General features: G+C 46.8%; 1 protein-coding gene across 5 annotated transcripts in view; it reads left to right on the forward strand.

Moving 5' to 3' along the window:
• NTRK3 (neurotrophic receptor tyrosine kinase 3) overlaps positions 1 to 15,931 on the forward strand; it is a 178,200-nt gene that overhangs the window by 80,002 nt on the left and 82,267 nt on the right. The window lies entirely within an intron of this gene.

The raw sequence follows: 15,931 nt of genomic DNA on the forward strand, positions 1-15,931 counted from the left end.
TTTTGCATTGTGGCATCCTCTGATGTCTGTAGAGATGCTAATACTTGGCAGAACTTATTTTATAGGAGTTTGTGGATAGAGAATAGCTCAAAACTGCCAGCTAGTAGGCAGCTGGGCGTGAGTGGAAGGGCTGCAGCTGTATGAACCACACACATCAGCAAGTTGTAGTGGCAGACTGATGCTCATCTACCTGCTGCTAACAGCGTGGCTTACCTTGTGATGGAACTTCCCAGGGGAACTGTAGTCTCTTATGTATGAATTTGCTGCAGTGTAAGCTCCCAGGCTGAGGGTCAGCCCTGGGTCCACCCCTCCTTGTGTTTCTGAAGGGCAAAAACATGAGGCTGAGTGGAAAGATCTCGCTGGGCAGCTCCGAGCTTTGCCTCCAGAGAGCTGTCTCAGCAGCATCGTATGAAGCACTAAATTCGTATTCTCTGTCATGTGATTGTTTTATGTGCTTTTCTCAAGGAAAAAAAAAATAAAAAATCAATCAGGAAGGATTGATAATTTATAAGTTGTTTGCATTTTTCATTCTCCAGGGAGAAAACAGAAGGATAAGGTAGGAGGTAGATGCTAGAAGTGAAGGAGTAATGGGACGTAGAGCTGAGAACCACCCCTCTTGTCTATAGGGTCTCAGCACCCATATTAGTAAGGGGATTGGTTTCCTGCTTACCTTGCAGCTGGATAAGGGACTGAGGGGACAAGTTGTGGATGCCCCTGTTGGAGGAATCAGGGGTGCAACCCTGAGGTACTGGGGGACATCAACCTCAGCAAAGTCATCTGTGTGGGAGGGAGCAGAGCAGTGCTGGGTCTGTGCACTTCTGCATGCATAGAGAGCTGTGGAAGGAGAGAGATGTGACTAGGCAGGTAGAAGGAGAAAGCTGGGTCAGCTGCCATCCTGGTTTACACCAGAAAAGAAATACCCTCTGGCAGCATATTCTACTCTTCCGAGCCTGCACCCTCCCTGCATGCCTGCTGTCACAAACGTCCCCATGCACACAGAGACATATCCTCGTGCCCACCTTTGCCAGCTGCTGCTGACCCTGGGCACACATCCCATTTCCATCCCACCCCATCACCTCTACCAGATCCTCCCTGAATTACAGCAAGGGCATGAGAGGAAGGACCCATCTGCCCTGGGAACTGCTCTACTTTGAGAATTTGGGGGAAAAAAAGAAGAACCATTGCCTTAAAGCAGAGAAAAAATTGGCATCTTTATAAAGATATGTGGAATAAGAAGACATGCTGCTTGGGTGAATAAATGCTGTAGATGAGTACTTAAATACTGATACCTATGTTGGTTGGTGGATGAAATCTGGTACAGAGGAGTGGGTGGCATCAGTTGCTCTTGGAGAATAGGAGAGACATACAGCCATTATATTGCCCTGTTCCCTCTCTGAACTGTTTGCCCCTTCACGGTGCCTCTGACAGAGCACTCATTTGCATGGTGAGTTGCTGTTTTTCCTTGGGAAGGCTGATTTCTGCTCTCCATTCTCTGCAGCTTTCCAAGCATTGCGTTGCCAGTTTGGAAGAGAGGACTCGGTAAAGCCATGCACACCCACTTATTAAAAAAAAACCCAAACAATATTGGTGCTCTCTCCAGCTCTGCTTCTGTGCATTTCTTGTCCAGCAGGATGAGGAAAGCCGGGCTGGGGCTTCCTACCAACTCCATTCCTTGTCCCTATTGGAAACGGCAGCATCCTCTGTGCCACCGCCTCTGCCTAGCAGGGTTTCGTGCTTTAGCAGATGGTGTAGAAATGCAAAACAAAGTCTTAGAGTGGACTGTTGACACCCTCCCTTTAGGTTGTTCAGAAGTCGATTCAAATAGTCTAAATTCATCCTGAATGTTTCAAAATATGCTTTGGAGAATTTGGCAGGGATAGTCTGGAAAACTGGCTGGCTCCCAAAGCTTTCCTGTTACAGATACTCTTGCTTGAGTTTTCAGCTCTTATGCTTCTATTCATGACCTGAAACAGATTCACAGTAGTTATCTAAACTACTGAGAGGCTGAGAGTTGTGGGATTTTTGTCAATTCCTAGAAAGACTCGGGCGTTTAGCTTGGTTTTAGAAATGGCAAAAGCTGGCGTGGGCGATGCTTCTTCAGAAGTTCTATCTTCTTTCTGACAGATAACTTCTACTTTATCTGCCTTGGCTTTGTGATACAGGCAACGCTGGTCTGTCCCACTTGACTCAGTGTTACAGGAAATAGTTGTTGCTAGATGGGTGAATCACAGAATGATTGAAGTTGGAAAAGATCACTGAGGTCATCTAGTCCAACCGTTGACCCACCCTCACCAAGTCCACCGACCACGTCCCTCAGTGCCACATCTCCACTGTTCTTGGGCACCTCCAGGGACAGCAATCCCACCACCACCCTGGGCAGCCCATGCCACTTCATCACCATTCCTTCTGTTATTTTATTCTATAGCAATCTCTCCATGGGCAGGAAACTTTCCATCCTCACCCACCAATGCTCACTTGCAAAACTTCTTTACTACTTCACAACCCAAATGCTTGTTAGCTGAGAAAGGCCATGACCTGACCATGTAACGAAGAAAAAACTCCCACCTTCAAAGTTGTGACTAAACTTGTGAGTAAAGGGTGAAAAAATACCCCTTTCCAGGCTATGTTGGTTCGTAGGACTACCAGAGACTGCACTGAGAGCTCTGTTTAAATATAGCAGAGTTGTGCAACACCCCCGCGTGCCGGACGCTCCGGCTGTTCCCTATGTGCCCAACGAGGAACATGGTGAAGCAGTTTGTTCTGGCTGCTGCGAGGCGGCAGATGCTCACTATCTTTATGCATCGCCCTTGTGAGAAGTGCATGGGGCTGGACAGCACTCACGTATCTTCTGGTGAAGCTCTGACTCAGCCATAGATGAAAATACCAGGCTGATTACTTAGGCTACTATCGCAAGATGGGATTTTGTATATAGTGCCCTCAGAGCAGCGCTGGCTAGCAGAAATCCTTCTGAATCCATGTCTTGATTTATGCTTTCTTGTTGGCCATCCTCACTAGAAAGCATACTTTTGGACTTGGGGTCCTCTAGTCCATGTTGCCATGAGTTGTCATAGAATTGTTTGAGTTAGAAGTGACCTTTAAAGGTCATTGGATTACCCCCCTGCAAGGTTGCTCGGAGCCAGGGCCAACCTGGCCCCACATCCCACCTTTCTCTCACCTCTTGCTCCACTATGGCTGCAAATGAAAGGAACTTCTCTCTGCACTCTGCTGCTAACAGGGCTGCAGATTGATGGCTTCTGGTTGCAAAAACACTTGTTATGGGCTTGACAGGCTGCTCAAGGTTGCCTGATGTTGCAGGGCAGAAACGGAGGGAGCCGGTGAGATGCGTGCTCGCACTTTATGGCCCTCCTGGTGGGACCGGTAGGCGGCCTGGCATAGCAACCGCTCAGGGCATTTACTAAGAGATTTATGAGTTTGTAATTTTCTGAGGCCCTGGAGCAAAAGTGTCTTTAATTAAATTTTGATTCTCTCCCCTCTTTCTCCCTCCCCTGCCTTCACCCTCCCCATCCCATCCCTGCCTGCGGTTTGTTTACTGAGACCCAGCAAAGCTCTCAGAAAGCAGGTAGGAGTCTCTGAGCAAAGGCAGGAAGAGCAGAGGATGGCAAAGCAAGCAAACAGATGGCAGATATGACACAGCAGCCCCCGGCCGGCTGTGCCAAGCTTGGGGAGGGTTCTGTGATGCAGTTCCAGGGCCCCACAGTAAGAGCTTCCTGCATCCCTTTACTCCAGCCGCGGATTTGGCAAGGTGTCTGGGGGAGCGATGGCCAAGCTGTGTTCCTGTACTCTCATTTGCCCGGTGTGCAGGTCTTGGCATTGTTTAAGGCTACCTGGAGGGTGTGGGTGTTGTGGACGAGACAGCCTTATGCTGCTCTGCAATGCCTTGCTGCTGCCTGCATGCTTTTTCAACCATCCATCCACGTGGGGAGCATGAAATTAAAGGAAAACAGAGTGTTCCCGTTCATAATTATTTTGTTTTTCTTTAAAAGGAAGTTGTAGGCGTGCTGTCAAGGGGTCTCCCAGAAAATGCTGCTTGGGCATTGCTTGTGGTTTCCCCCTATGCCAGTCTTACTGTGATATCCTCAGCCACTGAGTCAGTGGCAGCGTCCCTATCCAGCCACGTGCTGTCAGCCCTGCGAATAGATTTCTATCAACCCACTCAGCCCTAAAGAGCTGTAGCTAAAAGGTTTCGGAGACATAATTTTGTCTGCATAGCAGTAGCGACAATTTCTTTGAGAGAGGTAGGATGAAAAGTGGCTGTGTTCCACTAATTTTGCACAGACTTGATCGTTGCTTCTAGAAAGCCACTTGATTGAGGTCCAGGTGCTTCCACCACCTCCCTTCCCTGCTGTCCATGCCTCATGCTGCCCTCCAGCTGCATGCTTGCACTGCTTGCACTCTCCATCCATGCTCTGCAGACTGCTGCCAACCCAATGGTGGTCTCTGGGTGGCTGAATGTGTGTTTGGCAGGGTCTGCTCTGGGATGCTCTGGCAGGCTGAGATGGGCTGTGTGCTAGCTGTGCCTCGCCTGGAGCTCAACAGACATCATAGAATGGCTTGGTTTGGAGGAGACCTTAATGGTCATTGAGCTCCAACCCCCTGCCTTGGGCTGGTTGTCTCCACCAGCTCAGGCTGCCCGGGGCTCCATCCAACCTGGCCTTGGGCACCTCCAGGGATGGGGCACCCAAAGCTACTCTGGACAATGAGCTGATGTCGATAGAACATGAGCTGATCCCTGCTAGAAAGCTGCCAGCACTGTTCAAACTCTTTTTTCTTTTTTCATGTTCTTTTTTCTTTTTTTCTTTATTTTTTCCCCTGCTCACCACGTGGTGGGCGAGGATGCTGTTTATCCAACTTGCTCCTTCCTACACCCTCAGTGGTGCAGATGGAGGAGCTGCATGAGCTTCACTCATCTCCAGGTCTGACTTCCCAGTGTAGATGCTTTGTCATTTCTCTCATCCAGAGCTACAAACCCTTCAAACAAGGGATGTGTTTTGGGACACGAGGTGTGGGGCAGGAGGAGGATAGCACTTAGACATGTAGGTAAATGCCATGCTCTGCCCTCATGGATTGCAGGCTAACACGAGGCAGTTTCCCTCCCACCCGCCTGCAGGATGCTGGGGAAGGAGCTGGGGTAGGATGTGAATTATGTTGATGATTTGGCTGGTGATGGCTCTCCTCTTACACTTTAAACACTGGCAACTGAGATTGTAAAAATCAGCAGAGTTAAAACCACAATCTGAAAAGCCTGCTTTAATATCCCTCCGTATTGTCAAGCTATTGCTGATGCCAGCCACACGCTGGGCAACTGTTTCGATGCCCAATCTCTTGCATCCTTTCCTGAGTCCTTTTCAGTAGCGTCTTCCCCTTCCTCATGCCTCTCTTCTGGCTGTTTGTTTAAATTCTGCAGCCTCTGGGGCTGGCAGCATGTCCGGGTGCCTCCGGTCTCACGTGGAGCAATGTATGACTTGTCCCTGTTCTCTCACTGCCCGCGGCAGCATGTCCATCTGGTTAACTCCCACCTTCGTTCCTTTTCTGAAGCTGCTCCATCTGCATGGCTTCTTCCTTGGTATCTTCTAGCCAGAGGCCTCTTCCAAGTGTTTCTCTCGCTGTGCCCCAGGCCATGACCACTGCTGGCACAAGGAGCTATATTCTCATGACAGCTTCAGGGCTCTTCTCCCTTTAAAGCTCCCTTTCTTTGGTGGATGCTGCTGGTACCTGCAAAATATCTAGGCTGGTATATAGCAGCATCTCTCATGCCAGTGCCATGGTTTGATGCTGTAGAGGACAGAGGTGGAACTGGGGTGACTCCAGCATGGGATCTGGGAGGTGCACCCGATCTCCTTGGCCACCTACTGGAATCAGTGAATGTTTCATTTCTGCAGAGCAGGCTGCTTGTTCGAGTTGATGTTTTACATTCTTACTATGTCAAAAAAACCTCTTGTCTTGAAAAGACAAGAGGGTGGTAAGAGGCAGAGTGTTTCTGGTTGGGCACTGGAGAATTGGCAGAGCAGGAAGGTGCTGGGAGGTGCAGTGTCTGGGGCAGAGCGCCTAGCGATGCTCTGACAGGTGCTGCATTTGCTAGTATTTAGATGCTGGTATTTAGATGCTAGCAGTGCTCCTTTCTGACCTCTGATGGTAGCCACGTCCGTGACTGTAGCTTAGCATTGAGAAGGTGAGCTTGCAATACTTTTTATAAAGGGAAATTTCCTCAGGCCTTGGAGGAATTAATCATTTTATATGCTGGACTCTTGCCTTCTGACTGATCTATCTGAATTACAGATTAACTGGCAGCGTGGGGATGGAGGAAGCCATTTCAGTGAATAGTTCTCTAATTTACTAAAGGGATTGTTTGGGCTGGTGTATAAATAATGTGGCAAGTTGTTGAGATGGTGAGCTGCCCTGTGCCCCTCTCCCGTCTCCAAGCCTTTCATCCCCTACCTGTTTGGTTGGACTAGATGATCTTAGTGCTGTTTTCCAACCTTAATGATTCTATGACTCCATGGTTTGCACTTCCTGCCTATAGGAGCTGTCTCAAACCCAATGGTGGTCCCAGAAAGGCAGGCAGAGACCTTGAGCTGATGATACTCTGCAAATGTGCTGCCAGCTCCTGGATAGCTGTAGTTTCAGAGCCTGTCTCTAGGGGCCTCCTCTGTGACTTTCAAGCAAGCCATCACCTTTGTGACCAAGGAATATAAATTTTGGGGTAGCACCTGGAAGGAAAGCACCAGTTTGTGGATGTTGAGATTGGTTTTAGGCAAGCCAGGGCTTGACCCATACAACATAAGTCTATAGTAAGCTCTGGAAAACCTGCAAAACCTCTTTATTTATTTATTTATTTATTTATTTATTTATTTATTTATTTATTTATTTATTTTTAATGTGATTTTTCTCATCCGCAAATGCTGTTCCCTGGGCTTACAAAGAAACTTGGCGCCACTGGTGTTGCTGCTGGATCTGGGGAGCACCAGGGCTGCCCAAACTGCAACCCCATGTCCATTCCCAATGCTCAGCAGAAGGGAAAAGGATTTGTGCATTTGTTTGTGGATATTTCTGACATGGATTTTATATTCCAGAAGAGTCTCATAATATTACAGGAACAAATTCAGGATATAAACTGCTTTACAAGTTAAACATGTTTTGCTTCTATAAGGAACGCACTATTTGTCTTAGGATAGAATAAATCTGAGAGACTGATATCACTGCTGGGGATCTACATGAGGAGGGCTGGGGAAGAAAGGAAAAAGAATTGATGAGCTTTCTGAAAGGAGAAGAGTTTTTAAATGCTCATTGTTCTCACACGTGAACGAAGGTAAAGCATGGTCGCAGGGGTTGGCTTTTATTATTGTTTTATTATTGGCTATATAAGGATTCCTGTGTGTTGGCCTGAAAGTAAATATCATGGGCCTGACTTTAAGTTTGGGTCTACAAAACTGTGCTTTGAGGAGATGCAGTCGCTCTCTTGCTGGCAGGGAGTAGGCATCACTGTGTCCATGGGAAGTGAACCCATTCCATTGCCATGTGCAGCCTCAACTGCTTGATCACGGAATTGTACAATGGCTTGGATTGGAAGGGACCTCAAAGATCATCCGGTCCCAGCCTCCCTGCCTCAGGCATGGTTGCCAACTGCTGGATTAAGCACTAGATGTTTTCATAATAATTTCATTTAAAAACAAAAAGGTCAGAAGTTGACCAAAAGCCAACAACCAAAACCTTTTTTTTTTTCCTTCTGAAAAAATTAAGAGCACTTTTAATTGCTGCATGAGAACCAGATGGCAGTGCTGACCAGTTTCATGGTCCAACAGGAAAAGAGAAACAATAGCACAAAGCAAAAACAAAGTGTGTATTGTGCCAGGTATTTTACATTTTGAGCACTCCGTCTATTTGCAACCTCTGAGCAATGCAGAGCAGGGCGTTTATTTATTTTTTAATGTGTGATTTTTTATCTTGACAGAATATTAAACCAAAATAAGGGAGGCCTGAAAATTAATGTCCTGTAATGACAGCACAATCCCTCGATGTCTCAGGAATCTCATAAATTGGATATTTGGAGAGGGGATGTGCAGCTCCCTGGGTTTGCAGGGTCTCTGGTTACTGCTGGAGAAAATCAGCCTCTGCAGGGCTCCAGGGATAAGGCCCTGGTGTCAGCACAAAGCGATGTAGCTCTGAGATAGCCTTGTCAGGGTAATTGATCCTGAGCCTTTGCCTTTCCTGTCAGGGCTGCCTGTCTCCTTACCCATAATCCCCGCCACTTTGATGGCCAGTCAGGAATATGGGACTTGGCCCAGTTTTGTGTCCATCCAATAACATTATGAAATTGAGAGCGACACTTCCATTGGCACTAATCTCAGTAAGCGATCGGAGCCAGGGGACAAGTGGTTTGCTTTCATGGCGGTTAAGCTTTCCAAGTAGATCAAGACAGTCCAAGACTGATCTGGCACCAGGAAGGGGAGCAGTGGAAGAGGGACCCAGGCAAGGAGGTTGATGAGGAGCATGCCCACATGCTTCTGATAGGGCCTTCTCTCCTTACATGGTGTTTATTAACTAGAGCTGGTCTTGGCAATGGTCCGAAAAATCCTTTGGGTAGGAACAGTTTCATCTGTTGCCTCTGAGGCCTTTAATAGCTCTTGTTATTTTAGTGTTTCCCAGCACACATAGACCACTTGGTCAGTGGTCAACAGGTGTGGTGTAGCTGGTGGTGAGCCCATCCTCAGGGCATTGCCGATGGCCCCTTGTGCTTAGGAAGGAGCTGGATCCATGTAGAGCAGTTAGGTAGTGCTTCCCAAAAACTTACACCGAATGTTGGCCACAATGTTGAAGGTGACGCAGTTGCCACAGCCTTAACACCTCGTGCATGTTCTTTGACTGGTCCAATTGCAGAATAGGACTGAGGAGCAGCTCAAACCACCTCTGCTTCCTGCTCCGTCTTGCAGTTTTCAGCCAGTGTCTGGTTTGAGATGAGAGGGGGAGGGAGCATCACCTCAGTGCTAAGTCCTGAAGCTCTGCTGAACTGCAGTTTACAGAAGCTGACCCCTTGATGCCTTGCGGGGAGCCCTTTCTCCAGCCTCATGCTGCATTTGCACATTCACCCAAGCAAGGGCTTGGGGAATATGTTTATCAGTTTGTCACAGTCTCTCCCTGCAGTGGCTGGGGGCCAGGAGGAAGGATAAAAGCCTTGGGCTGATTATAAATTGGAAATGCGAGAAGAAAATGTGTGTGCTGAGCTGCTGAGCAGGCAGCTCTGGGTGCTTTTGTGGGGTCTCTTCGCTGCTGGGTGCCCATGAGAAGGAGGAACGCTATGGGGCTATAAACACAGCCATGGGGTGCTAAGAGTACAGGGATAACATATGCTGCTGTTTCCTCACCTGTGCCCCCATATCAGTGTCCCCGCATCTGAGTGCATCTGAGCACTCCTAGATGCCCGTCAAACCCAAGCAAACAGTAAAGGATGCCAGAGAGTGAACATCTCCCTTCAAGCCAGAGAGGCAAGGTTTTGGGGTGGGAAAGGGCTCAGCCCTCCTGTAGACAAGCTGTAGGAAACGCTGCAGTATATAAAGTGCATCTTGCAAACAGAAGAGATTAGAGAGCTGATATGATGTTATTCCGATTGATTTTGCTGTTGTATTTATACCTGGAGGTAAAGAGCAGACATACTGGAAATCAATCGGCCCTGTGCTCTTCCCCACTCCCTTTGCAGTGGTGTTTGAATGAAATGCTTATATCATTTTTACGGCGTGTCTGTGATAGGGATGAGTGAACCAAGAGATTAACGGGCGCTGCTGTGGCCTCTACCCAGCAGCTGCCTGGCTTGCTCCTCATAAAGCCCATGCTGGAGCTCAAGGTGCCCCTGAAGTGGAAGTTGGGAGGCTTGGTAGGAAAACACCAAGAGACAAAGTCAGGAGGAAAGGCTGAGGGGGAAATACAAACGTGATAAGCTGAGAATCCAGGGTAAGGCTGTAGGTGGGCTCCTTGTGACGTCTCACTGCAGGTCTGCTACCCAACAGCAACTCAGCCATCATCAGGGTACATCCAGAATCCTCCACAAGCCAATGCGTGCTGCTCCTTCTGTCATGCTGAGATGCCAGTTCACAGGGGTTTCTTTGCAGCTGTTGATGTGCAAGACCATGGCTGGGTCCTTGTATCTCATGGGGAACATGCAGGGGACTCCAGGCATCATTTTCTGAGCTGTAAATGAAGGAAATCAGATGGGGTAATGGTAGAAGGTGACTGGATACTGTTTGTGTAACCAATTTTAGATTTAGATTGGTTATAAGGAAAAAGTTTTTTACGGTAAAGATGGTGAGGCACTGGCACGGGTTGCTGAGAGAGGTGGTGGGTTCCCCATCCCTGCAGACACTGCAGGTCAGGCTGGACGGGGCTCTGAGCACCTGATCAGCTGTAGGTGTCCCTGTTCAGTGCAGGGCAGTTGGATCAGATGGCCTTTAAGGGTCCCTTCCAACTCAAATGGTTCTGTGATTCTACTAATTAGTGTCACCCCATCTCAGCAGTAAAAGTGTTTCCTTGTGGGCCAACGAAGCAACAGGACAGTGTCTTTCCCCAGGTACTTGGAAGAAGGTGTTACATAAGACATAAGAATGAAGATTCAGCATATCTTTCTGCTGTAAATGCAGAATACTCTCCTGGTGGCCCATGAGTCCTAACTGCAGTTTCTTGCCAGGTTAGATGAGCTCTGAGGAGAAGTGCTCAGTACACCTGGGCTGGGAGCTTTAACCTAGATCAAACATTCCTGCATTGCCTTCCTGCCAGTGCTGGTTGGCTTTGCTGGCACACATGGCCCTGGCTTGTCGGATACCTTGCTTTTTAATTATCAGATTGTCTCATCATTTTTACTGTAAGCATTTTCTGTTGCCTGATCTGCTGAATTTATGCATTTGTGCCGTCGTGTGCACTGACTTTACATTTTGTACGATTTGATCTTAATGTTTCCATTCCTGTGTGTGAGTGTTATAGGATTTGTGTCTAAGGTCCATAAATAAACCCAGGAAGGAGGGGGGGTGGGTTAAAAATGAAATAGGCATGGGAAGATGGGGAAAGGCTTGGGATCTCCACCACCAGTGGGGCTGGGTATGATGCTCCATGCTGGTAGCTGGTATGGGCAAGGGGATGCTGAGCCTTTTCTAAGTTAGAGACTGCTGTCACTCAGAGGAAAAATAATCCCATGATGGACAACCCAACAATTGGAATGGACATCCCAAGGGATGAGAAGAAGTGGCTTTTTCCCCTCACAGGAGGGCAGGGGAGGCTGGAGCCCACGGCAGCCTGGCTCCAAGCAGGTCCCTGCAAGTGCTGCCTTGGCCCCATGCCTGTATCTGCCAATAAAAATTAAGAAATTGATTTCCTTTTGTTTGCCTTGACAGGACAAGGCTCTTTTTATGAGACAGTAAATGTGATCTCGCTCTGAGCATGGCCAGAGTTTTAATTGTATTTGTTGTGCTTTCACTTATTGTTTTATGAGTTTCAGTTCTCTTCCTTGCTGGTGCAGAGAGCAGCCCTGGGGGACTGTTTGATTTCAGCTCCAGCAAAAGGTTGGAATTTTTTAAACATTTTGTTTATTTGCTTCTGAGGAGCTGAAGTTTGGGTCTTGTGTCCGTGTCATAAATAAACGTGTGCGTGTGGATGTATAGGTCTGAATCCTGTTTTGGATTATGTGCTGGCCAGGCGGTGCTACAGCACAGAATAGCATTTAAGATAAAGATCAGGGAAACATGGAAGGGCAAACAGAGGCTTGAAGTCAGAGGAGGAGGGGATTTTATATATAATATATATTGGAGTTTAATGAGGTCTGCTTCAATGCTGCTATACAACGCATGGTGACCCACTTTACTAGGAGAGCTTTTTTTTTTTTTTTTTTCCTTAGTTATGGGTCATATACAGTTCCTAATTAAGCAAGTTAATTATATGGCTCCTTTATATTACACGGGCAAATGCAGACGGCACAATTATCTCTCACAGTGATCATTTTTGATCAGAAACGACGTTCTGACCGATAGCTCCTGGATGCATGGCTGGAGGGAAGGGGATTGCTTTGCAGCCCTGAGCTCTTCCCTGCTCACTTCTATTTAAGCAAACTCTGGTCCTGTGCCGAGTGCATGGCCTGGTGTACGATGGGTTTGTCCTTTGTGGAACCACATGGAGGGAACGTGGTTCTGGTCCTGTGCTGCTCCATCCTTCCCTTCGTGGGCTGGCAGAGCCCCTGCAGCAGCCCAGGGTTATCTGTCCCAGTGCTCAGCCATGCATGCTGCTAGGCAGTAGGGGAAGCATTCAAACCCGAATCTCCTTCAGTGCAATTTAAACCTATTATTTCTTGTTTTATCCCCAGTGGACATGGAGAACAGCTATTATACTTCTCTTTGCTGCAACCTTTTACATATTTGAAGGCTGTTATCACGTGTCCCTGCAGCCTTCTTCTCTCAACACAAAGCATAATTCTTTCAGTTTTCCCCTGGAGGTCATGTTTTCTACACCTTCCATCATTTTTGCTACTTTGGAGGGGTTACTGTGATAGCAAGCTGGAGTTTTTGTTGTTCTTCACCTGTCTGCCTTGAAGCATTCATTACGTTACAGATCTGTATGAAGTGACCATTATCTTATCTTCTCTAATCTGTGGTTATTTATAAAATCTGCTATATTCCCGAGCCTGTATTTTATCAGAAAGTATAGCTCTTAGCCCTGATAAATAATTTACCATTATGATATGATCATGCAAACAAGGGCTCCTTACGCTATTTATTATTATTACGTGCTTTATTTTTCTTAAGTAACAAGTTGTCCGTGTAACACCGTAAATGAACCAGAAGATTCATAGGCATAGACTGAAACAATAAATAACTTATTTCATAGTGCTTCCAGACAGATAGGAACAAAACCACCACGCCAAACTCCAGTTTAGCCACAGGGAAGAGCGGTGAGTAGGAAATAAGAGACGTGACACGTTTGATGCTCGGAATGTACAGAAGCTGTTTAAAATGCTAGCAAATAGATTCTGAATATCTGCGGTATGTTTGTAGCGCAGACTGATTTATCCACACAAAAATCTGTTGCACTGCTCTTCAGATGTTAAGTTTCAGAGCAGCTGCAGAAATATTTCATGTAATGCATTTAGATCTCAGGTCTGTACAAAAGGACTTGCCCCAGACTACCTTTGACTATTATTCTACATTTTTACAGTACAAAACTGGCTTGATTCCTGTGTCCTCCGCCCATTCTTCTGCCAAGTGGAAGATAAACCTAAATCTTAAAAACTGTACTCTTTTCCTACTCCATTTTTTTTTCCCTTTAACCTTACTTGGAAAATCCTCTGCTGAAACCAGTGAGAATTCTTCCAAATAAAGCCATTCATCAGCATTATACATCAAAAACTCAACCTCTTTACCTACTTAGAAGCCAAAAATATATGATATTTCCAAGAGAGATTAAAAAACACGTTGAAGTGCAAGTAGCTGCCTTATGGTTACAGATAGAAGTTACAGATAATGGTATATATTTGAGTGTCAGAGCAGTAGTCAAACCTATATAAGTGATCAGTGGCTGCTTATATCAGTGATGTTTTTGAAGTCTGCCTCAGGCTCGTGAAGCAAGCCTGGTGCTTGCCTGAGATGTGGAGGGGAAGGAGGGCAGTTGTGTGCTCGGGGGGGAGCTGGGTCTCATCTGTGAGTGCCAAGAAGTGTTGGAAATGTAACATATGAAGAGCTATGACTGCGTTGTATGAGTTAATGCTGCCCAGATTTTTTACTCCCATGCTCTTCCCACTGCCAACATCATTAAAAAATGGGGGAAGCTTGCAGCTGCCCTCAGGTCTAAGTTGTGTCTTTAATCCAGTTATACCCTGTTGAGGATATTGGGGAAGAATTTGCTGAGTGGTGCATGTCAGCTCCTTCCTAACTGTGGAGAGAAGTACTTAATGAAATCTTGAAAGCTAAGACACTGCAACCAACGTGGTTTGCTCCTCAGGACTCTGATGATTTTTTTCCCCCAAGACCTCTGTAATGTGGACTGTTAGCCTTGTGGAGTCCTGACTGCAATTGCTTGTATTTTCCCATGTTTGCAGAAAGAGGAAGAGGCAGAGATGGTCATGGAGCATCAGAGTTTGACTTTTGTTTGTTGTAAATCTTGCAAATGCCTTCCACCTTTGATTATAGCTGGAAAGACGGAGTCAAATCACAGTACCCAGTATCTGCTGGGGACTAGGAGTGCAAATATGGATCGACTGGGACGTGGTTGCCTTTGCCCTAGAGATCTTGGACAGGTTTGAGCTGTGCAACTAGACATGATAGAAGCTCAGCTGCAGAAAACAAACAAACAAAAAAAAAGAAACCTGGAAAATGTAAAGATCAGACTGGGAACCTGCTTGTTGACATAGAAATTGCCATCTGAACAGCAGGCAGTAGTTGCTGGTGGTGCTCAGTTTCACAAGTACCCAGCTACCTTGGTCATGCCCTACTCCTTCAAACAGAGCCACATCCTTCTAATGTGCGTGTGCCAGAAGGACACTGATGTCATCTGTGGTTCTTAGTGGGTCTTTATGGCCTCTACTCAAATCATTTACACAAATCGGTACTCAGATGATATTTTTATGACTGTTTTTTATGAAGTGTTCCTTGAAGTGCAGAGGTGGCCCCTTCCCACCACAGCCCAGCCAGCAGAGAAGACATGCACCACACAAAACCCAGTCCTTTGGGTTTGCATGCAAACAGTTGCCAACACGAGTGAACAGAAGTCCTTCAAAGCACAAATTATCTGTTTTCTTTTTGTGTTTGGAGAAATATGGCGTGTGTAATCCCAACAGAGGCATCTTGTGGCACGAGTTGAGTTTTGCCTTTGCTTCTCAGAAGCTGTAAGCCATGTGGGTCCTAGGACTAAATTAAATAAAAACAAGAACCTACCAGAAAGAATTCACAATAAAGAGAGCGATCTTTTCTTTGTGACTAAGACACCTGCCATGGCTGCCAGGACTCTGCTTATTACACAATAGCTTTATTATATCCCACTTGGAAGAACAAACAATACTTGATGCCTCAAAAATGAGCAGCCTTTAGATGAGGTTAATGCAGGCAGAGTTATTGTGTGCAGCCTGTATTCACCCTGTCCTCCCAGAGACTCCAAAGAGCAAAAAAAATGGCCTGAAGACTCCCCTCTTTGCTGCTAGTGGTACATAATAAAGTAATTGTGTAATTAGAAGTAGATTGCTGATGGGAAAGAGGTATTTCCAGTGTGATGTAGGTAAAAGGCAGGCCTCTCTGAATGGATTTGAAGCCTTAATGCAGCACCTCTGTTCATCATTGCTTGACCTGCTGGAGGTCCCTGGCAGCTTCCAGGCAGGAGATAAGGAACATCTTTAGCTGAGTGTGTTTTTAACCCCTTGTGAAAGTGTAAGGCAGGTTGCATTGTGGTCTCCTTATCACCCAGCTCCTCAGCATCTTATGTTTGTGCAGCACCGAAGGCTGCAGCGGGGATTAAAAGGTTTTACCTTGTGATGGAGATGTTTGTGTAGAGCCTCTGTGGGGGTGCTGTGAGGCAGGTGGACCAACCTGGGAGAGCAGCTGGTGGGTGATGCCGGGTTCTGGCTCTGGCTTCTCTGTATCCTGTGTGCGTGCAGGGCATGAAGTGAGCAGAATCTGCTGCAGTACATCATGGATCCCTGTAGGTATCATCCTGATCAAAGGACTCTGTGTGCAGGGCAGGGTGGGACTGGAAGAGTGGAGACAAGGTTGGTGATGTGCTGGGCAACAAATATACGAGTGTGGGTTTGGAGCAGAACAGATCATTTTGGGAGTAATGTTTCTCTTGTGTAAGCTTGGTATTTTGCCAAGCTCATAACAACAGAGTGTACAGGCACCAGAGTGACTGCTCTGCCACGTGACCAGCGCAGGGATGACTTTGTGCAGGGTTCACCTCT

The sequence above is a fragment of the Meleagris gallopavo genome, chromosome 12 (genome assembly GCF_000146605.3).
Source record: "Meleagris gallopavo isolate NT-WF06-2002-E0010 breed Aviagen turkey brand Nicholas breeding stock chromosome 12, Turkey_5.1, whole genome shotgun sequence".
Lineage (NCBI taxonomy): Eukaryota > Metazoa > Chordata > Aves > Galliformes > Phasianidae > Meleagris > Meleagris gallopavo.